At 37.1% G+C, this 24,367-nt stretch overlaps 1 protein-coding gene and 1 pseudogene across 1 annotated transcript in view; one reads left to right on the plus strand and one right to left on the minus strand.

Annotated features, from left to right (window-relative positions):
- The window catches only part of LOC102894700 (olfactory receptor 10J3), a 168,586-nt gene that overhangs the window by 59,697 nt on the left and 84,522 nt on the right, over window positions 1-24,367 (plus strand).
- Window positions 20,879-21,900, minus strand: LOC112471832 (annotated as a pseudogene).

The following is a 24,367-nucleotide window of genomic DNA, read 5'->3' on the forward strand; positions in this document are numbered from 1 at the left end:
TTATTGAGCTTTTCTTTATTGTATTTCACAGAAGTTGCTTTTTTTTTTTTTTCAAAATTGAGGGCAAGAGCCTCCATCAGCACAAAGATTACAACTCGCTTTATTGCGATGCTCATTAATCGTGATGGTCTGGAAGCGAAACTGCCGTATTTCTGAGCTATGCATGTATGTAATAACAGTACAGCCGCGATTCAGATGTGGCCAAGTCATGACCACTGAACATGCACAGCTCAAGTGTTAGAATCATAGGAGCACAGGTGTTTGGGCCTACCTGGAAGGGAACCTCGTCACCGAGTCCAGGGGTTGTTGGCTATTTGTATGTCTTCTTGGGAGAAGTGTCTGTTCAGGTCCTCTGCCCATTTTTAAATTGGATCTTTTTTGTTGTTGTTGTTGTTATTGAGTTCTATGAGTTCTTTGTATATTTTGTACTTTCCTTTGTAATAAAGTTCTTCTTTTCCACTGTATTTCAGTGTCTTATTCAATTCTTTGCTTGAGACATCAAGAACCTGGACAATGTGCCAAGAAGGGAACCCTACTCTCTGGTCACAAGTATATTACTATCAACTTTCAGTAGCAGATGAATGTCTCAAGATAAATAAACTTTAAAAGAAAAAGAATGTCAGGAGCATGGGCTTTGAACTGGGTATCTTGGATAAACCAGGATTAATCAGCAGGAGTATAAAGATTGCATGACTGGAAGAAAGGGGAGATGTAAGGAGAAAAGTTGCTGAGCTCAAAAGACGAACTGCTTCCTTTGAAGTGTTTTCTAAGTCTCACCCAGACCAAACTCTTCTCCTCATGGAAACTTTCTAGATGCTTTTGTCTGGTTGTTGCAGATAGATAGATCTGTGACAAGCACTGCCAATTGAGTTGGAGGACACTCTACAAATGTGTTCTCTGCATTTCATAGACTTCATGGTTTTCTTAAGGATGGAACAATATCTATTTCTACTGAATCTTAAATAGACCTGCAGAATTGAACAAAATTTTCTAATTTTACACTGTTCTTTCCCATGACCAGAATATTCTATTGTTGTTAGGAAATATCATAAGAGTGGAAAGTATTGAGTTTTTGAATGATAAAAACTAAGCACTCTATCACAGATTCATTTATTAAAAATATTTATCAAGAGATTATTCTATATTAGTAATTGGAAATGTTGTAAATAAGACTTAGAGTGTTGAAACTCTCTTGGAACACACATTCTAAAGAGGGAAGTTAGATAATAAACAAGTAAAGGAATAAATGATAAGATGAGTATTATAGAGATAATAATACAGGATGATATGATTTGTGGCAAGGAGCTACTTTAGACTGGATGGTCAAGGAAGGCTTCTCTTTGGAAGTGATTTTTGAGATCAAACTTCTTCTGAATGACAAGATGGAACCAGCCAAGCCATAAATATTTTAGGCTTTGTAGCCCATGTGGTCTTTGTCTTAGCTATTCAACTCTACCATTGTAGTGCGAAAACATCCATAGATAAAACAAATGAATGGGTGTGGCTGTGTACCAATAAAACTTTATTTATAAAACAGGCAGGGATGGAGTCATTGAATTTGGCCTGAAGGTCATAATTTGCCATCCCCTGATCTAGGAGAAAGAACATGGCAGACAGGGGGAATAGCAAGTTGAGAGATACAACACTGGATTTAGGCTTTGTATTCTTAGGAATAAAGAAAAGTAATGTGGCTAGAGGGTAAATGAGAATGAGCGTGAGGTTGGAGATATAGGTTAATGTCATGTTGGGTAGGTCTTTGTAGACCTGGAAAAGATACTTGCATTTTATTCTAAATACAAAGGGAAGCCACTAGAATTATTTAAGCAGGAGGCAGTGACACAACCTGATTTACATTTTAGAAAGGCTCTGATTGCTGAGTAGTGGCTATTATGAGTGGAGCAAGAGTAGAAGCAAGGAGATCTCTTAAGAAGCTATTACAGTAATCCAAGAAAAATATGGTAGAGAAAACAGGGGTAGCAGTCTGAATCTCTCTTATATGGTCCTTTAACTATATAAGAACTTTGAGCTTCATTCCTTCAATAGCTAAGTACAGATAAAATTCCTAATTTATTTATTAGATTAAAATAAGAATATAAGTCAAATTGTGGTAGCAGAGGCCGAGCTAACCATTTCCTATAATGGTTGAAGGTTGTTTACTTCCCTTCCCATAATAGGTAAGGGACTTTTCTGTGTCACAGCTGACATGGCACAGACCACTGGCCCTGGTCAGTTACTCCTCTTATGGCTCGCCAACCAATCAAAATATACTTTCCTTATCTAGAAAGGACATGCAAGTCTGTAACTATGAGGAAATATAAGATGTGTATAAAAGGGAAAGCCCTGCTGCGATAGGGGCTCAGCCTTTGGATGTGAATTGCTGCGCCAGCGCCGGCACCAATAAACTCTACTTCCTGCTTATTGCCTCAGTGTCCCGTCTCTGAGTATCCTGCAACAAAATGTTCAACACATCATTAGCTTGTTGGTTCTTTTTTCCTTCTTTTCTATAGATCAAATACTTTCTCCTTCTTCCTCTTCTTTCTTAATTTCTCCTTTCCATAGATATTTTTTTCCTTCCATAGATACCTAATGGTGAATTGGTTCATGCAAAACATGATGCTTAGTACTTAATCAAAATGGGAGGAACAGAAGTATCTTGTTGTTGAACATTTATTGACTTGTGTAATTGGGTACCCCAAAAGGCAGAACTTAATATTTTTCTTTTGGATTTTCTCTTTATTTCTTCAGTAAGATAAGCTGACACTTTTTAAGTTCCAGTTATTTATGAGAATAACAATGGGGATAAATCACCTTGGGGAAGATCTCAATTATTTTGGGAAGAATCACTTAAAGTGTCATATTAATTTTAAAAAATATATTGGAAGTTATACCCTGAGGTAAGAGAGAATATGTACAAGTTTTTGTGGCTTGGCAAGCATGCCTTAACCTATAGCCCTTGAAAATACCTGTTTTAGCCACCAGCCCCCGTTAGACACACGGACCACCAGAAACCAGTGAGTTATAGGAAGCATACTCTTTATTCAGCCAGCTGGGTCTGCCAGGGGTACGCAGACCCCAAATTAAGCAGCCCCAAAATGTAGAGGTACAGGGTTCTTTTAAACCCTAAATCCCATTCCTCATTCTGTCTTAAACACAAAGGTCTATTTTTCTCCTATTCACTACCTGTCAACCCACAGGTCGGGTGTGCAAGTGGGGGTGCAGAAGCAGAAAGCTTATTGTTAGAATGTTATGTTCCCATGGGTGATAACCTATGTTCCCATGGGCGATAGCCTATGTTCCCGTGGGCGATAGCCAAGCAGTAATTTTCCAGCCAGCACATATGTAGTCCAAGAAGATTGCTAGGAAGGACAAAATTATTAAAATAATCACAGTGATTGAAATGATAAGGCAGGATTCAAGATGCCCTCCTTCCATTCTATCACTATGGCTAAGATGGGGGCAAATAAATCATAAGTCAAACTTATGTTCTAGCTCCTAGGCTGTCTTATTCATGTTGTTGCACTTGTAGTTTAAAAATATTTTTATTTTTTGTTAAATGTATTGGAATGACATTGGGTAATAAAATTATATAAATTTCAAGTATACAATTTAATAATACATCATCTGTATATTGCATCGTGTGTTCACCACCCAATTAAAGGCACAAGTCATCCCACATTTTCCCACTGAACGACTTACCCTTCTAGGGGAAATACATTTTCAGCTAACTTTTAATTATCCATCTTTAAGATGCAACACAGTATTTTGGAAAATATATTAGTTTCAAATTATCCATGGACTAGCTAGCTAAATGTTGTTGGACAGGTTTCTTGAAATTTTCAAAACTCAGTTACCTCATTTATTAAATAAAGACTTAGTACCGTTGTGGGAAAATACCAAAACCAATCCAAAATCCCAAAACCAATTGGAGAGAGGGAGAATTTAGATTTATTACAAGCAGTCCCACCGGAGCTAGTGCTCTGAAAATCTGGGTCCTGAGCTGAGGTGCAATTTTGCTTTTATATCTGCACTGTTACAGTTAGCATGGGCTATGGGCAGTTACAGAGCACATAATTTAGGAATTTAAGTAATAAGTCTGTTATTGAGACAGAACAATCATAGGGGAGGGTGTGTCTTCAGTAGATCTGGAAATCACTCTGCCCTACAGCCTAGGCCTATGCAGTAAGCAGGTCCACAGAAGCAGAACAAAGAGCTGATTAACTCAAGGGAAAATTCCTGAAATTGCCTTTTCAGTACTAGATCTTTCTCATGTTTCTTCTAAACCGATCATTACACAAAAGGGCCAAATTGCGGATCTGCGCTATAATTTCAGAGATGAAAGAGGGATAATGGAGGCAAAAATAGAGCTCTAATAAGGTATAGAACGAAGAGCAGGAGAAACTTTGTAGAGAAAATACTCTGTTTTGAAACTATATTATACTCAGATTACATATTTTAAAAATTGCCTTAATTAAAAAAAAATTTTATAAACCATTGATCAATAAATTTTTAACCCAAAATTATAACTACCTGCCTAAGATTTGATGTACCCCAGCCCCCTGTGCACATTTCATTAGAATCAAGTCCCAAGAGAAAACATCAGAAAAGCCTTAGATAATATCTTATAGCAATAGGCCGTTCAAATATAAAAGATAGACATTCTTCTTTCATCATCATATATGATACCTGTAAATAAACAAAACCGAGTAAACTTTATGGCAGAAAATGACTGAAAATAATTAGAATTTTTTTTTTTTGTGAAGGAAACAGAGTTAATAGAGGAGAGATTTGGAGTTAATACACTTAAGGAGAGGATTAGCTCTAGGTTAGTATTCATTAACCAGAAAAAAATTATTGGATCATTTTTGTGCACTGTGGGAATTTTACATGCATAGGGGAACTGAACATATTAGAATCCAGTGAAACATCAATTTTTTGCATTTAACTGAAATTGGTATTTATATTAAATGTTTCATATGATAATGAGTCAAAATAATTTAAAAAAATATGTCATGATTTCCTGCAATTATTTTTTTTGTACTGAAAAAATGAGATGACATTTTAAAGCTTAAAAACTATTAATGACTAAAGAAAATGTTGGACATCTAAATGATGGAATATTTTGAAGCCTTTAAATATTATGCTTATGAAGAGTCTGTAACAGGAGACAAAAAAACTTTTATTGTATTAAGTGAAAAAGTAGAACATGACCATATAAAGTATTATCTCAATAATGTAAAAAAGAGTATAGGAAATGTTTGCTTACTGTAATGTTCAGTTAGTTGGATTTTTGAATAATTTCTATATTCTTCTTTATGCATTTTTATTTTATCTTAATTTTTCAGAATAGGCATATATCACCTTGTAATTAGAAACCTAAATACTTCTTTCGAAAACGTTCCTTTGAAAACCTTGTGTATAATCTGTGAGATTCCTGGTTATATAAGAAATCTCTTAGTGTTACTGGAGAGTGGGGTCCTTTCCTGGAGTGTTGTCCAGGTTCTTGATGTCTCGAACAAAGAATTGAGCAAGACATTGAAGTACAGTAGAAAAGAAAAGTTTTATTAGAAAGGAAAGTACACTTCCACATGTGGAAGCAGGCCTGAGCAAGAGAAGCGTGGCTCAAGAGGCCTGGTAACAAAGCCTTTGGGGTTTTTATCCTTTTGCTGTGGGTGTTTACTTTTCTTAGAGGCATGGGCTTCCTTGATTGACAACTAAGATTGACAGGGCTCAGTGATTCATCATTTTGCCTTCTGCACATTGTTTGTTCCCAGAATTCAGTCTGTTATAATGATATTAATGAACTTCCAGGCATATGCATCATATTATAATGATGGTATAATGAGACTCAGGTGAGTTGAAGGTCGTTGAGGTCTTCATTGCACAAGTGCGAGTTACTGGCTTAATCTGGTACCTAAATTTCTTCCTACTGGTTTCTTTGTGTGAGTTAAAAAGTGTCTCTGGCTTGCTTAATTGTGGGCGGATTAGGGCGGACCCCTTCTAGGATAGGATGACCTCAGTGTCTTTGCAGGCAGACCTGAAACCCCTTACCTAACTTTCCTGCCTAGCTCTTTTCTAAGAGCCATGAACCCCCTTATTATCAGTATGGATGTTGAGGGACGGGCAGTCTCTTCTTCTGTATCTGCTTCCTGATGAGAAGGGTCATCGTTTCTGTCTATTGCGGTTTCACGGAGGTCTGTCCCTTAGTGCCACCTCAGTCCCTAGACAAGGAAAAGAAAATACAAGCTCATTATTTAAATCATATGTCTATTAATTTCTATTATTGATTCGCCTATTAAGTGAGTAAAGGGAGACAGGCTTGGTTAATACTGTTTCCTAAAGAGTAAAATGAAAGACCTTTGGCTTAAAGTGCCCCTCCGCCCCTCGCCCCGCCCCTAGACTCTCAGGGCCCTGCCTGGTTTAACACCATTTCTGCTTAACAATGGGCTGATGACCCTTATCAATATCCAGAGGATCTGAGTCACCAAGGCAATTATCAGGATTTGAGGGAGGGAGCCTTTTTCCAAAAAAAGAAGGGAAAAAACTTAGCTAGATTTACTAAAAAGATTAACTCTGCAAGAGATGTTCCATTTCATTTCCTGCTAAAAGATTAAGAATTTTACAAGTTATGTCCAGTCTCAACAGCTTACTTTTTTACCTTATATTGATTGCTCCCCATTTTATATTCTCATAGGTTCTCACCTGTATTTCCAACTTTCTGCTCAGTTATTTCCACTTAAAGTCTTCATAATTACCTCAAACTCAATGTGTTTTTACAATTGAACTCATTCATATTTTATATTTTTATGAATCACCTCATGCTTTTTTCACTGAGAAAGATAACAGTGATCTTTCATTCTAATGTAGGGAGAAGGCAAGAAAATTAAAATGTTAATCAAGCCACATTCAGAGACTACAATGTGCTGATCAGTCCAGCAGGCAAGCCAGGAGGACATCTTCAGAACAAAGGAAGATTTCTGCTGGGATTGCTAACCCCCCATTCCCCACACCTGTGAAGGGGAAACAGGAACCAAGAGTCATTCCCTATGGCTAAAACCATGGGGAACCTATGGATTAAAAGCTGGGAACTGCCAACAGGCCTTTCGTCTACATATTCTTACCTCTCAGTGCTTTTACTCTCTCTCTCACTGTCCTTTTTACTCTCTGCCTCTGAGAGGAGCACATACCTTGTCTGGAGTGTTATTCCTTTTCTAATAGACTTTCCTTTTGACTCTAACTTTGGCATACGTGTTGAATTCTTTCTACATTCTCTGCCAAAGGACCCTCTTCTCTTGGTGCTGGGCTTGATCTCCCTCTGTTGTGGCGCGATCAATTCTAAGACCCACGGAGCCAATTGAGCTGAATTATGAGCCTTTATTAGCTGACCGGCAACTGACCTTCTACCACTCAGGGTTGCAGGGTTCGAGGAGATCAGTCCTGAGCTCCCAAAAGAGGCAGCTCATAAAGCCTAGAACCACACCCTGCTTTAACATCAAACAAGCAAACAGATTAACCACACCCTAGTTAATCATCAAACAAGCAAGCAGATTACAGAAGCAGAAGTTGGCCGTTAGCATATCTTTACCCAGAACCACATCCTTAACACCTCCACCAACTCAGGAAAATTTGCCCCGTCTTGCATCAATTTCACCTTCTTCCTCTTGCTTCATATTGAACCTGGGATCGGAGTATGATTTTTCTTTCGTAATAACATTTCCTCTCCATTTCTGCTCTCATCACTTTGGTTCAGGTTTCAGTCATCACATTATTGATGATATTTTGAAAACATGGAAAAATATTATGAACATAGTATGAGGGTCTCAGTTTGAAGCTAAGTTGTGTTTCTACTGGGATTCAGACATGTCAAAATTAGACCCACAGGAATTCATTCATATAAAATAATTTCTACGTGAAAGAACTTCTGTGGAAGGATTTGTATAGGGATAGAGGAGGTGAAAGAAGAGTCTGGAGAGAGATAGCTTCTTAGTAGAATGTCTGGAAGAGGACATCCAGGGCAAGCTGGTTTCATGAGGGGCACTATCATGCATAAACAAGACTGTCTCTGCTTTCAGGTAATAAGGAAGAATGTAGGTTGAGAACTTTTCTCACTCTTCAGAGAAGACTTCAAAGACACAGTGGAACAGCATAAGACCTGCTTGCTGCTAAAAATAATTGAATCAAATGAAGACAAAAAGAAGCAACACAAAAGTTGTCGTGTATGTGTATGTGTATGTGTATGTGTATGTGTATGTGTATGTGTGTGTGTGTGTGTGTGTGTTTTTGGAGGGGGGAGATCTTAAAGGAGACATGTTATGTTCCTTAATGGGACAGTCAATATTATACAAATATGTAGAATTGATTTTTGACAAAGGCACAAAAGCAACTCAGTGGAGAAAGGATAATTTTTGCAACAAATGATGTTGAAATTGGATATCCATATGTAAAAAAACTCTCACATCTTATACAAAAATTTACTCGAATGTATCTTAAATCAGTATGTAAATCCTAGAACTACAGAACTTTTAGAAGGAAATATTCATGAACTGGAGTTAGGCAATGGAGTTTTCAGACATGATATCAAAAACAAAATCATTAAAGACAAAATTGATAAATTGAACTTTATCAAAATTAAAAAAATGTTTTATGAAAGTAATTAATACGAGAATAAAAAGGCGAGCAACAGACTGGTATGAAATATTTGCAAATAACATCTGACAATAGACTCGTTTCCAGAATTTATAAAGAGATCTAAAATTTAAGAGTAGGAAGACAAACAATCCAATTAAAAATGGCAAAATATTTGAATAGACACTTCGCCAAAAAGATATAAGGATGACAAATAAACACATGAAATACTACTGCTCTATGTTATTAGCCATTAAAGAAATATAAAGTAAAATAATTATAATACAACTACATACCTCTCAGAATGCCTAAATAGAAAATACTGACAATACTAACAGCTTACAAGGATGCAGAGCAACTGAAATTCTAATATTGAAAAAGCAAATTGGTACAACCACTCTGGAAAACAGTTTGGCAATTTCTTATAAAGTTAAACATACACTCACCATATAACTCAGCAATCCCATTTCTTGTTATTTACCCAAATGAGCAACCACTAAAAATGCTATAAAAGAGATACACTTAAAATGCTATAGAAAAATCAAAATACAATTCAATTCTAAAGTGTGTTTTCATGAGAAAGCATGAAAAAGAAAAAAAGAAAAAAGAAAAAAATAGAAAACAATAAAATATTGACTTAAGCCCTAATATATTAATAATTACATTAAATATAAATAGTCTAATATACCACATTAAAATAAAGATTAGAAGAGAGGATTTTATAGCGTGACCCAACTATATGCTATCTAGAAGAAATTAGCTTTAAATATAGTTATTTTGGCAGATAGGAAGTAAAAGGATGGAAAACAATAATCATGCAAACTTCAATCAAAAGAAAGTAGGAATGACTATATTAACAGCAGATACAATAGACTTCAAAGAAAAGAAAATTAGCAAGGATTAAAGATTTGGGGGAGAAAAATCACAGAGGAAAAGTGCCATTTTCATCACATATTTAGGGAACAAGCTATCAATATGACTTATCACTATTGATGTTACTCTTAATTACCTGGATGAGGTAGTGTTTTACAGGTTTCTGAACTGTTAAGTTGCTCTTTTTATCCCACTTTCCCACTGTACTTTTTGGAAGGAAATTGCTATGCGCAGTTCCCTCTTTAAATTTTTATAATTCAAATATAGTTGGCGTTATTAGTTTCAGGTGTACAACATAATGATTTTACATTTATATGTCTTACGATGTGATTACCACAGTAAGTCTAGAACCTGTCTGTCACTGTACAAAGTTAATACAATGTATTGACATATTCCATTTGTTATACACTGCAGTCCATGGCTTATTTATTTTATTACTAGACATTTATACTTCTTACTTCCCTTTACTTTTTTCACTCATATCCCCAGACTTTTTCCCTTTGGCAACAATCAGTTTGCTCTCTGCAGCTTATTCTTAATAAGAAAAAAATTATGTTACATCAATGAGGGTGGAGTATGTGTAAAAATTATTTAGAATTCTTCTGCCCAGGAGATTTGTATATTCTCCTTCATTTATTTATTATTTAGTAACTAATTTATATCACATCAGTATGGACTTGTGAATATTTATTTTATCTTTTGGTTTATAATCTGTACTACTTTATTTTTGCTCAAGTTGTTCCAGCTTGGCTACTGAAAGCATTTTGAGTTGGCTCCTGTGTCCCTTTAATTTATCCAAATCACTAAGTTGTCTTTTAAGCATTTTCTTACTTTTAGGCACTACGAGATTCTCCAGGCTCACCTTGTATACTCCCTACCCTATTTCTAGAATCAGCCATTTATCCAATGATTTCTAGTTCCTTTTATTGGAGAATGGTATTAGAAACCAAGATTTGGGTTTCTATAATTCATTACTATAGAGTTCATTCTGGTCTTCTCCTGTGTCTTGTCTGTAACTTTCCATTCTGATGATTAAAAACCTAGTTTCAACCATCTGTCATCCATTTTTTGAATTGTTCAGTGTTTTATAGAACTTTAAAAATTCTTAATCTGAATCATTGTAGGAAACAATTTTAAAAATTGGAAGACAGTGCTAATGCATAGTTGCTCTTGCCTTTAGTTTTACAGACTTCACTCATTTCCCAAGTTAGGTCAACACCTTTCCTTTTCTGCACATTTGTAATACATTTAGCTTCTTTTGCCTCAGCCTGCATTCCATTCTGGTATCTTAATCTCCTAAACTATTTTTATTTCATTTGCACACATTAAGGTTCTATAGATTGTTTCCAGTAGTATGGACATTTTAAAGATGTTGTGTCTTTCTATTTCCGAGCACAGTATATGCTTTCATTTACTTGTATCTTCTTCAATTTCTTTCTTTAATGACTTATAATTTTCCAAGGATAGATCTTTTACCTCCTTAGTTAAATTTATTCCTAGATATTTTATTGTTTTTGTTGCAATTTTAAGTGAGATTGTTTTCTTAATTTCTCTTTCTGGTAGTTCATTATTGGTGCATAAAAATGCAACCAATTTCTGAATATTAATTTTGCATCCTGCTACTTTACTGTATTTATCAGTTTTAACAAGTTTTTTTTTTTTTTGGTAGAATCTTTAGTCTTCTCTCTATATAGTATGTCATCTGCAAATAATGACAGTTTTATTTCTTCCTTTCCAATTTGGATGCCTTTTATTTCTTTTTCTTATCTAATTGCTGTGGCTAAGATTTCCAATACTATGTTAAATAATAGAGGTGAAAGTGGACATCATTGTCTCATTCCTGATCTTAAGGAAAATACTCATAGATTTTTCCCCGTTGAGTAGATGTTAGCTGTGGGTTTGTCATTTATGACCTTTATTATATTGAGGTATGTTCCCACTATTCCCACTTTGCTGAGACTTTTGATCATAAATGGATGCTTGAATTTGTCAAATGCTTTTTTCTGTGTCTATTGCTATGATCATATGATTTTTATCCTTCATTTTGTTTATGTGCTGTATCACATTAATTGATTTACAAATATTGAACCAAACTTGGATTCAAGGAATAAATCTCACTTGGGCCTGATGTATGATCTTTTTAATATATGACTGAATTTGCTTTACTAATATTTTGTTGAAGATTTTTGCACCTATGTTCATGAGTGATATTGTCCTATAATTTTTTGTTGTAATGTCTTTGTGCGGTTTTAGAATCAGGGTAATAGTGGCCTAATAAAATGAGTTTGGGAGCATTCCTTCCTCTTAATTCTTTGTAATAGTTTGAGACGAATAAGTGTTAATTTATTCTATTTCTTTTTTGCATGTTTGGGAAAATTTAACTGTGAAGCCATCTGGTCCAGGACTTTAATTTATTGAGAATTTTTTGATTACTTATTCAGTTTCATTAGTAGAAATTGGTCAGGTTAGATTTTCTGGTTTTTTTTGTTGTTGTTTTTTGACTCAGTTGTGAAATTGTATGTTTCTAGAAATGTATCCAGTTCTTCCAGATTGTCCTATTTGTTGGCATATAACCGTAATATTTTCTTATACTACTTTGTATTTCTATGGAGTCACTTGTCACTTCTCTTTCATTTCTGATTTTATTTATTTGAGTCATCTTTTTTCTTGATGAGTCTGGTTAAAAGTTTATCATTTGTTTATCTTTCAAAGAACCACCTCTTGGTTTCATTGATCTTTTGTACTGTTTTTCTAGACTCCATTTTATTTATTTCTACTCTGATCTTTATTATTTCCTTTCTTTTACACACTCTGGGCTTTATTTGCTGTTTTTTTATTCCCTAATTCCTTTAAGTGTAAGGTTAGATTGTTCATTTAAGATTTTTCTTTTTTCTTGAGGTAGGTCAGCATTGCTATGAATTTCCTCTGAGGACTGCTTTTGTCCTTTCCTATAGATTTTGGGTCATTATGTTTTCATTTTCATTTGTCTTAAGGTATCTTTTGATTTCTTCCTTGATCTCATTGTTTACTCATTCACTGTTTAGTATAATGTTATTTAGTCTCCATTTAGTCACACAAACAGTGTGTTTTTTAGCTTTATTTTTTCTTGTAATTGATTTCTAGTGTCATACGGCTGTGGTTTGAGAAGACACTTGAAATGATTTTATACTTTTAAATTTATTGTTTTGTGCCCTAACATGTGGTTTATCTTGGAAAATATTCCATGTGCAATTGAAAAGAATATGTATTCTGTTTCTTTGGGATTTAATGCTCTAAAAATATTAATTAAAATCATCTGGTCTAGTGTGCCGTTTAAGGTTGCCTAGCAAATGTGTATACACCCAGCACAGGAGCACCTAAATATATAATCAAATATTGACTGACATCAAATGACAGAGCAACAGTAAAACGGTCATATCAGGGGACTTTAACACTCCACTGACATCAAGGGATACATCTTCTTGTTAGATTGATCAAATGTCTTTCTTTGTCCCTTAGTATAGCTTTTGATTTACACTTTATTTGGTCTGATATAAGTCTTGCTATCCCAGCTTTTCAAAAAATTTTATTTGCTTAAAATATCTTTTTTCATCCCTTCGCTTTCATTTTGTGTGTGTCTTTTGATCTGAAGTGAGTCTCTTATAGACAGCATATGTATGGGTCTTGTTTTCTTATCCATCTAGCTAGCTTATGTCTTTTGATTGGAGCATTTAATTCATTTGCATTTAAAGTAATTATTGACAGGTATGTAGTTATTGGCATTTTATTATTCATATTTATGTTTTCCCCCCATCTTCTTATATAAGTCTCTCTGACATTTCTTGGAATATTGGCTTGGTAGTGATGAATCCCTTTAGCTCCTTTCTGTCTGGGAGCTCTTTATCTCACCTTTAATTTTAATTCATAGCCTTTCTGGATAGAGTAGTGTTGGTTATAGGTCCTTGCTTTTCATCACTTTGAATTTACCATGCTAATCCCTTGTGGCCTGAAAATTTTTTGTTGAGAAATCAGCTGAGTTCTCTTATAAGTAACCAGCTGCCTTTCTCTTTCTACTTTTAGGACTCTCTCTTTGTCTTTAACTTTTAACCTTTTAATTACAATATGTCTGGCTATAGACCTCTTTGGGTTCATCTTGTTTGGGACTTTCTGTGCTTCCTGAGCTTGTATGTCTACTTCCTTTGCTAGGTTTGGGGAATTTTCTGTCATTATTTCTTCAAATAGGTTTTCAATCCTTTGTTCTCTCTTCTCCTTCTGGTACCCTTATGATGCACGTGTTGGTACACTTGATGTTGTCCCAGAGGCCCCTTAAACTATCCATATATATGTTTTCTTTCTGTATTATTTTTTCTTGATCTTGTTCTGATTGAGTGTTTTCTGCTACCTTATCTTCTAAATCACTGATTGGATCTTCTGCTTCATCTAATCTACTGTTGATTCTTTCTCAGGCATTCTTAATTTCAGTTATTGTATTCTTCATTTCTGACTTTTTTTTTGTTTTTATGTTTTCCATCTCTTTGTTAAAGTTCTCACTGAGTTCATCTATTCTTCCCCTAAGTTCATTGAGTGTCTTTATAACTAGTGTTTTGAACTCTGTATCTGGTAGGTTGCTTACCTCTATTTCATTTAGTTCTTTTTCTGACATTTCCTACTGTTATTTTATTTTGGGACATTTCTTGGTTTTCTCATTTCTCTCTGTTTCTATTCATTAGGTAATCTGTTATGTTTCCCTGTCTTAGTTGAGTGGCCTTATGTAGTAGATGTCCTGTGTAGTCCAGTGGTGCAGTCTCTCTGATCACCTGTGTCAGGTGCTCCAGGAAGGACTCTTGTGTAGTTGTGTATGTCCTTCTGTTGTAGATGAGCCTTGACTGCTGTTGGCATGTCAGTGAATGGGATTGGCCCTCAGGCTGATCAGTCATGAGAACTGGCCATGCCCACAGCATATGAGCTGCTGTGTTAGGGCTGATCCCATGCAATGGGATTTGCCCCATCGTGCTCTGTGCCTGCTGAGATCACCCTTTGGGTGTGCTGCTTGTGGGGCTAATTAGGTGGTGCTTTGTTGTGGTCTGATGTCAGCCTCCAGATGTGCTGGTTCCTGGCCCCTTGAGAAGGGCTCCCATGTAAGCCATGGTTGACCACTGTCTGTGAACTGCCTAAGGCTACAAAGCTACAAAGCTATCTGCATTTGCTCTTTACCTGTGCTAAACCTGGAAGCACATGAGAGAGGCAATTTTGTGAACCAAGGTTGACTGCCACCAGGAACTGCCCTGGAACAGCTTAGCTAAAGACTTAGGTTACCCCAAGGCCTTGGGCTGCCTGCTGGCTACCCATAAGGCTGAGTAGCTAGGAGAGCCTTGGTCTGTACACTAGTTGAGTGATGTGGGGGTCCCAGAAAGTCACCAGGTTGAGGCAAGTCATGTTCCTCAGGTTAGTGCTGATTCAGATTTCATGCCAGTGCTGAGCTTGTGGCCACTCACCGAAGTCTTAGATCACATTGAGGCTAGATTCTAACCTCCTCAGGCCTGCAGACTCCCAAAAGTTATTTAAGAAATACTGCAGCTCGAGTTGGAGTTGGTGGCCTGCACCAGGAAGGGTGAGGCTGGTTACCTAGCCACAAATATGTCTCCAGCAAGTTATGAATTGGGTGGGGTAGAATCCCAGTGAGTCACCATGTGTAGTCATTGGATTTCACCAGGCCAATGCAGATTCAGATTTGACTGTGTGTGTAGGGAGAGGGCTCAACACAAGCAAGATGGCACCTGCCTGTAGGCCGTACAGGAGGAGGGCTCAATACAGGGATAATAGCAGCTGTCCTTCTAGTCCTCGCCCTGAAGCCACACAACTCAGTCTTTCCCTGTATATCTTTGGCGCCCCCTGAGCTACTGTTCTTCCACTAGAGCCCAGGATGATTGCCTATGGGTGAGTTAGTCTCTGCACTGGTTCTTTAAGGGAAATCTGGGTTTCCAGCAGGCTTCCATCTCATCAGCATGATCAGAATCTCCACTGATTTTTACAGCCAGATTTTGTGGGGACTCCTTTTCCCAGCACTGGAACCTTGGCTGGGAAGCTCGATGTGGGCCTGACACCCCTCACTCATCTGGGGGAACCTCTGCAGCCAAGATATCCCTCCCGATGCTCAGCCACCACACACAGGTACAGGGCAAGCTCGTTTCACACCACTGTCCCTCCCACCAATCTCGATGTTGCCTCTTCTTTATGTCCTTAGTTATAGGAATTATGTTCAGCTAGTCTTCAGATGGTTCTCCAGGTTGATTGTTCTACAATTTAGTTGGAATTTTAATGCAGTCATAGGAGGAGGCAAGCACCATCTTGACCAAACTACTGTCTCTAAACTGATTTATTTGGGTGAATTTTACTTATTTGCATAAACACATTGTGGTGATTTGCTTCTGTTTTTGTTTTAAGGAAGTGCCTTGGAAATCCATAATTTAGAAATTTAGGCAGGTCAAGTATAGAGTCATATCATCTTGGATCTCAGGAAGTTTAGGCACTTTTCCTCATGTGCAGGAACTCTACTCTGTTTAAAAATCGGATTTTCTCTTCGAAATAAAAGTAGTCAAATATAGGCATAGTTGTGCAGAGGTCAGTTTATGCTACCTGTCTTTTCATCTTGCGGCATTCAGAGTCAGAAGTGCACAGTCTATAAACCCAGATCTTCTCTTAAGGGCTAAGAAACAGAGAGGAGCCGCTGAATATTCTGTTCTCTTTACCCAGAATTACTTCTTTTTTTTCTATTTGAAAATCTTATATACTTCCCTTGAATATTTTCCATGAGTTAGTTTATTGCTTCTTTAGTGTTTTCTCATATGCAGCTTACCTGTGCCCATTCATTCTTCAGGCACTCAGCATATGCTGGGCCTGTGCTAGCTGCTGGGAATGCTGGAACAATGAGATGTTTCATCAGCCTTTGAGAAACTCACCATTTGGTGGCAGATGACAGACATTATAATAAATTGAAATAAATACCATGTATTAGTGAAATAGAGAGGAGATAGCCCTTGATTAGACTCAGGTTGATTATAGAAAAAAGTTCTGTAAGTAAAGTAAGATCAAGCTATGAAAAAATTTAGAGTATTTAGACTTTATCACTTTTAAGGGCCTCTCAAGTGACTTCATTTTATGCCTTTTGTTCATTGGGCTTCAAAGTCCCTTAGTAACTTGTCTCTTAAGGACCACCAGCCTTTACCACCAGCTACTGTACCCTCTTCCTGGCTACCTGATGATTTTGATTCTCTGCTAGAAAAAGACATAGTTCAGCACTGGATTTTGGTAGATTGATCTGGCAGCAGTGTGAAGATGGACTGAGGTTGGTGAGAAGAGGCAGGGAGATCAGCTACATTGCTGATGTAACAGGTCAGGCCAGAGAGCAACTGGAATTGATCTAGAGGTGTAGCAATGGCCCAGAGAGGAAAGAGATATTAGAAACAGTCGAGGTATTGTAACTGAATTAATGTGTAGGTCATGGGAGAGGACAGAACCAATCATTTCATAAACTATTATCATCAGGTTTATTCACACCAACTCCTTGATTATTTACAAATATGCATAGTTTCCTATTGTAAGAGATAAGTCAAACAAAATGATGTCTATATTAATGCTCTACCATTAGATATTATTGATGGCTATGGGATCTCAACAGAAAATGAATAGAGTTGGGCAAAAATAGCTCAATGCTTCAGATGATATTACTTTGGGGTAAGTTAGATTTTGGAAATGGGGCATTGGGTAGGTGGTATAAAAATGTGGTACCCGGGGAAAAGAAGAGGTATTTAGCTTCAGAGTCAACCAATATTTATTGAACACTTTAACTATTTCTTGTCTTACTTAATCCTCCCAATTATCCTATGAAGTCAGTGATATTATCCCCATTTTACAGATGGGAGATTGTGAGAAGCACCCTCTGCCATTAGAGTGAGTCTGCTGGAATTTGGCACTAGCCAGAAATGACCATGTGGAGTTACTATTAAAACAAAGCTTGCAAAACAGCCAAGAAGACTTGCTATAAAGTCCTTTAGTTCTTCAGACAGCTTTACATGGGGACTGTATTTAAGTAGTTCTTATTGTAGTTTATTTATGGCATTTACTAATCTAGGATCCCAGATTTAGACATCTTAATGATGCTTTAGAAATGTCAATGCAAGTCTTTCGGAGCCCTGAATATGGCTCACAGATTATTTAGCTGATGTCAACATTATACCTGAATGTCTTAGCTTGGGCTGCTATATCAAAATATTATAGACTGGGTGGCTTAACCACCAGACTTTTATTTCTCACAGTTCTGGAGACTGGGAATCTAAAATCAAGATGCTGGAAGATTCAGTTTCTGGTGAGAGCTCTCTTTCTGGAGATGCAGATGGCTTCTTTCTCTCTACATCCTTATATGATGGAGAGAGAGCAAAAGAAAACTTTCTGGTGTTTCTCTTTAAAGGGCACCAATATCATCATAAGGATTCCATCCATGTGACCTCATTAAAACCTAATTACTTCTTAAAGACTCCATCTCCAAATACCATTGCATTGGGGGTGAGGGCTTCAACATATGAATTTGGGTGGGGGAAAAATTCAATCTATAGCACTGAAATCACTTTTCACACTGTCCCTCATCCTATTCAATCTATAGCGCTGAAATCACTTTTCACACTGTCCCTCATGCCACTTAAAACTGGAGTTTCCATTTTTTTTGCATGTGAAAACTCCTTTTTTAATTTCAATTATTTTATGGATCTCCAGCTTGAAAATAGTTGAATAATAGTTGTGCTATTCGTACCTATTAATAGAAATAATAAATTCTACAAAAGAGAACCATAAATTTAGTAATTGTTCCTTTCAAATAAATTATGATAACTTAAAAATAGTTGCACATGTTTTTATAAGTATTTATTCAGCCTGCATATAAAGATTGACACACACATAAATCTTGGGACACCTTGCAGTGACTCTGAAGCAAGCAGGAGAAACGAGAGAATGATGATATGAGAAGCAGGTGGTAGTCTAGTAAAGGGGTGGAGCACAGGGAAAGGGAGTCTGGGGTAGAAATGCAGAGATGTACCTGAGTGGTTTATTAATACATGGCGAGTATATCCAGGAAGTAATTCTTGGAAGAATTTGGGAGAACAGTCATATTCCTTTTACTGAAACATGGGATCATAGACTATAAAAGAAAGTTCATCTACAAAGTCCCTGCTTGAAAGAAGAAACTCACTCTACAAATGAGAACTCATTAAAATTGGGGCTTGATGTCCATATATAAGGATGACTTAATGTTGACCTCAGAGTGACCTAGAGAGCAATGTGTGTGGGTGCTGGTGGTGAAGGAGGTGCTAATGGCTACTGCTGCTTCCCATGTGCCAGGAAACTTTATGTCCACAACAGTTTTAACTCCTCACAATAACCCTGGGAAGTTTATATTGTCAGCCCCAGTGTGCGGATAAAAGACATAGGCCAAAGCTGTTAAGTAACTTTCCTTAGGACACATACATATAATGGTGTACCTAAAATTGAGACTCATGACTCTGACCATGAAGCTTATACTTCATCTACAATATCACACTGCTTAAGTATTTTCTACTTCAGGTCATCAGCTCTTGGAAGGGGCTCAGGGCATGTAATAACTATTAGACAAAGGATAGGTATAGAGGTTAGGAATCTGATGGGCTCTGGGTACTATCATTTTTCAGTGTTCACTTTAGATATCCTTTCTCCTTACATCTTTATCCACTCAGCTTTCTTTTATAGTCTATGATTCCAGCTGTGCTAAGTGGATAAAGGATGCACCGAGATTTTGAGGAAAAAGCATATTATAGTACATAATATCCGAACTTCCAGACTGATTTCGAAGAACCAAGACATTCTGATAGGTTTGAGCTATGTGTAAATCTACAATGTAGAGAGTTCCTTTTTCTCCTAGTTTCTAATTATTATAAAGAAGAAAGTTGGTTAAAATATTCATCATGAACTTAAAATGCAACTACAGACTCTGGGGCTAGGTTGCCTTTTTTAAATACTGATTCTGTTGCATACTAGCTGTATGATCTTGAGGAATTTACTTAATCTTTTCAGGTCTCAGGTTTCTCATCTGTAAAATAAGTTTAATACAGTATTTACCTCATAGATTTATAGTAAGGATTAAATGAGTAAAATGCTTAAATTAATGCTTGCTATCTAGATGCATTCAATAAAAGCAAAAAGGATATCACAAAGGAGGGAAAAACAGACTGAAACTTATAAATAATAAAAGAGGGAGAAGAGCTTCTTGCTGGTGCTAACTGTATTTTAACTGCCCGTGGCTGTGTTCCTTCCTTTATTCTTTTCTTCATTTCTTTTTTCTTTTAAAAAATAATTTTTGAGCAAGTACTATGTACTAGACACTGTTATGGGTGCAACAGATGCAGGGAGAACACTCAAAGAATGAACCCTGAGTGATAGATTCCACCTGGCTTAGGTCAGGTTCCTTTGGAGCAGAGCCTGAAACAGGGACCCAGGTGCAAGTGATTGATTGAGGGTGTACTCTCAAAGGAAAGGAGTGAAGAAAGAAGGATGAGGGAAGAGCTACATGAGAATGTGATCTCAGTTAGAGCCTAACTTCAGCTTGATCTAATGGAAGACTCCAGAATTTCACTCTAGAGTTGGTCCTATCTTGAGGCAAGGTGGAGATGGGTGTGCCAGCCCAGGAAAGGAGATCTGGGCGGAACCATGACAAGTTCATTACACTACCCAGGTTGTCTAGGGATAAAGGAAGGATTATGAAAGGGGCTCTTCTTTTGCAATTCTCAAATATACAGGAAGATATTTTTTACATTTTTTGTTTGAACTGTTCAGAATTTACACTTCTCAACCAGTTTGTAAACTGGCTATTATAGCTTGTGTCTTACATAGCTGTCTAGGGTTTATACATGTAGTAGTAGGCAAAGGTAAATAATTAATGAAGTGAAAAAAATTTTTAAATCATAGTGTAAAATGTAGCATAGGAAGTGTTATATGTAAATAAAGAAGAGCTTGCTATTTTAGTGTCCCTGATTTTCATGCTGAAGCCAGCTTTAGATTACATAAATTCCTGTGATATGATATGATTATATTCTTCCCACTCTCACTGCTAGTTTACAATATCTTATGCCAAGGATAAAAGGAATAATGTCTAACATTATCTTATTCAATTTTCACCAAGCTTTGTAATCCCATCTATCAATCTTGGAAAATCTATCCATTTCATTTTTCATTAATCTTTTTCTTCTTTGTTTCACTCTATCATTTTCATTCTCAGACGCTTCTCAGATCAGGTACCTGGTGCCCTCATACAATCTCTTATCTGACTGGCTCCCTATGACACCTCACCAAACTCTTTTAAATTTATTCTCATTGGGATTGACTACACATAAGCAAGGGGCTTTCTGCCCAAAGCTCTGAGTAAGACATCTTTGACCTCTTCGTTCCTCAGGCCATATACAACAGGGTTTAGTAGGGGAGTGATGACAGTGTAGTTCACAGAGATGAGTCTATCCTGCAGGGAATTTGGGGATTTGGGTTTTAATTAGATGAAGGAAGTACAGCCATAGTGAACAATGACCCACAGTCAGGTATGAGGCACAAGCAGAAAAGGGCTTTTTCCAACCCTGAGCAGATACAGCAGAGGTAATCTTGAGGATGGTGGTAACAATCAGGACAAAAGAGGTAAAGATCAGTACCATAGTCAGACCAAGAACACACAGATTGATGAACAAAGTGATAAATTTTTTGATGGTAGTGTCAGCACAGGAAAGCTTTACTGAGGGTCAGATGTCACAAAAAATGCAGGAGATGATGTTGGTATCACAGAAGGGCAGGCTGAACACAGAAGAGACTTGAATGTTGGCTGTGCTCAGGCCAATGCTTCAGGATATGTTTGCCAGTTGTATACAAGTATTTTTGCCTATGATTACTGAATACCATAGCGGGTTGTAGATAGCTATGTAGTGATCATATCCCATGGCCATCAGCAGGACGTACTTGTTGACAACAAAAGTGAGATAGAAGAAGTAGGTGGCACAGTTGAAATGGAGATGCCTTGTTGGGGAATGAGGATACTGGAAAACATTCCGGGGATAATAGCCACTGTATAACAGGTCTCAGAAATGGATAGCACACTCAGGAAGTAGCATATGGGTATAAAGTTGACAGTTAAGGCAGATATCTGTCAAGACGATAACATTGCAGGCAAGGGTTATAGGTACAAGACCAAAAAGACCAATAGAGAATGAGTCTGTACTGCCATCCAAAAATAGAGGCCTCAAAGGTAAACTCTGTGAATGCTATGACATTGAATCTTGGCTCTGAGGAGAATTTGGGTTTGAAAGATATAAAGTAGGAAGGTTGAACATTCATGCTGGAAACAGTAGGCTGGTCCAGGTTCATCCTCAGCCATATACAGGGACTCAAAATGTGTATAGCTTTGCATTTCAGAAATTGTCAGCATTTAGACACTGCCGAATGCTGAAAAGACTTCTCAAGTTCCTCTGGGTATTAGAGACAGATGGGGGTGGGGGAGTAAATATGTAAATATGTAAAAAAAGTAGTGGAAGTACCTATCAAACTTGGCTAGAAGCAGATGTAGACCAGAGAAGTCACCAGACTGAGTGTACACAGTCCTGGAACTCCATCAAAACTCATCTACTTTAGACCAGCATTGGCCTATCATATGTCAGAGAGCCAGTGCAAAGGGATGTTCCTAAAGGGAAGATTCAAACTAGGGACAGATCTCTACATGAGTCACACTTCTGGGAGGTAAGAGGCCAGCTTCAGTTCTGGACAGAAGGCTTAGTAAATCAAGGTACATAACACTGCCCTCTCTCACGGGTCAAATTTAAGGTACATAACACTGCCCCCTCTCACGGGTCAAATTTAAAATGACTAATGTCTGGAATAAGGCAGTGGTAGGAGACATCTCTTTTTTTTCTTGAAGAGATACTAGTGTGTGGACTGAGGACATCTTTTGATCCAGAGCCAGCTCTCTTGTCAGCCCTGCTTTTTTCCTATGTTCTCCAAATAACTCTTGTTTTAATACCTGAGTCTTCTTTCTGTGTAGAAAGTAGATTCTGCTACTATTTGCCAGTTTCTAGTTAAGCACAATAAAGAGTCTAAAACTTATTAGGGATTTGAAGTACCAGTAACTATAAGAAAACAGTGATAAAAACAACAAAATATTTAATTTTATAGAAATCTCTGGCTTTAACCTCAGTGTAAGTGGTGGAATGCCTGATCTTCTTTGCCCACTTCACTTGTTTCTATTTCTCATCTATAAAATGAAGAGAATAACGTCTACTCATAATGTTACTATGAAGATTATATGAATTATTATTTGTAAATAGCCAAGCACAATCTTTGATACATAGCAGACAAACAATACATTAAGTTTCTGCTTCTCTCCCTTTAACTGTCCTCCCCATCTTCATTCCCCATAGACCTGGGTCCTACTTGTATGTCAGACCCACCCAAACACACAACACACACACACATTTATTCTCTCTCTCTCTCACACCCTCCCTCCCTCTCTCTTTCTTATTCATGGATGGTTCTTGTCATTAATTTCTCTAATCTTTAATGATTACAAAGTTCAGTCCTCATTTCCCTTTTCTTTTCCAACTCTGGATTGTAAAATGTATACAGATGGGGTGGGGTTTGTCTGGAACCAAAAACCTTTGTGATCAAACCCCAAGTCCACTTACTTCACTTATGACCTTAGAAACACATTTTAACCCCAGCTTTTTTTTTTCCTGTGAGATGAAGAGGTACTAATATCTACCTTGAGGACTGATGGAAGGATTATATGAGGAGATGCCTGTAATGCATTTAGTAGATGGTCTGGCATAGAGTATGCCATCAATAAATGGTAACTGTTGATAAAGATGAGCATAGTCTTAAAAATATGAATATGTTGGGTCGTTATTTTATCTTCTCTTCTCTCCCAAATCTGACTCAAGGTTAGAAGGTGGTCAGTCTTCATCTAGATAGCATTTGTATAGCAGCCCACATGTTAGAGGATGTTTTTTCTGTCTTTTGGAGAAATTAAGAGAAAGAGACAGCAGGGAAGGAAACACAATATTCAAGCAGGGGTATGAATCCCCCAAATTGGGGGGAGAATCTGGATGTTGACTGAAAAGAGTAAGGTATTCTCAGTGCAGCAATTCTACAAGCATGCCTGTGTCCAGGACTCCTACTTTGGATCCTGCACTCATGAAATTTTAGCCAGCCATTCACTAAGACCTTCTTGGACTCTGGTGGATATATGGGCAGGAAAAAAAGGAAAAGATGAAAACTTCTATGTTTAGGTAATATGCTTTTTCTAGTATAAGGAGGAGAAATAGATTCATCCAACCAGAGTCAGATGTTCCATTTCTTGTCTCCAAGCTCCACAGACTAGGACTGTGATAGAGAGTGGTAGGAACTAGACAATGTTCCCAATTCTCCTGGCTCACTCAGTGTGATACCCTGAAAATTATATTTTGGGACAAATTAACCAATTAAGCTCTTTGAAAATTCTACTTGAGATTTTTAAAGCTAATGCCCAGATAACCTTTTCTGAGTGTTTTTTTTCTTCAATATTTTTTCTTCAATATTTATGTTTGTTTGTTTGTTTTTTAATTTTATTTCCTAAGTTTTGTGGCGCCACTGTACATTCGTTTTCCCACTTGACAGTATTCCCAGGAGAGAAAAGAAAATGAGGAGGTGATCTCTACTTTGAGGCAAGGTCTATGAGGCTCCCTCTAGACTGCTTCACTGAATCCTGGAGTATGACTTATATCTCACCAGACAGGGCTCAGACTCATGTAGGCTTCAGGAGAGCAAGGCTTGAGAGCATAGAACCATGCTTGCCAGCATTCCT

Source organism: Pteropus alecto, unplaced genomic scaffold (genome assembly GCF_000325575.1).
Source record: "Pteropus alecto unplaced genomic scaffold, ASM32557v1 scaffold359, whole genome shotgun sequence".
NCBI lineage: Eukaryota > Metazoa > Chordata > Mammalia > Chiroptera > Pteropodidae > Pteropus > Pteropus alecto.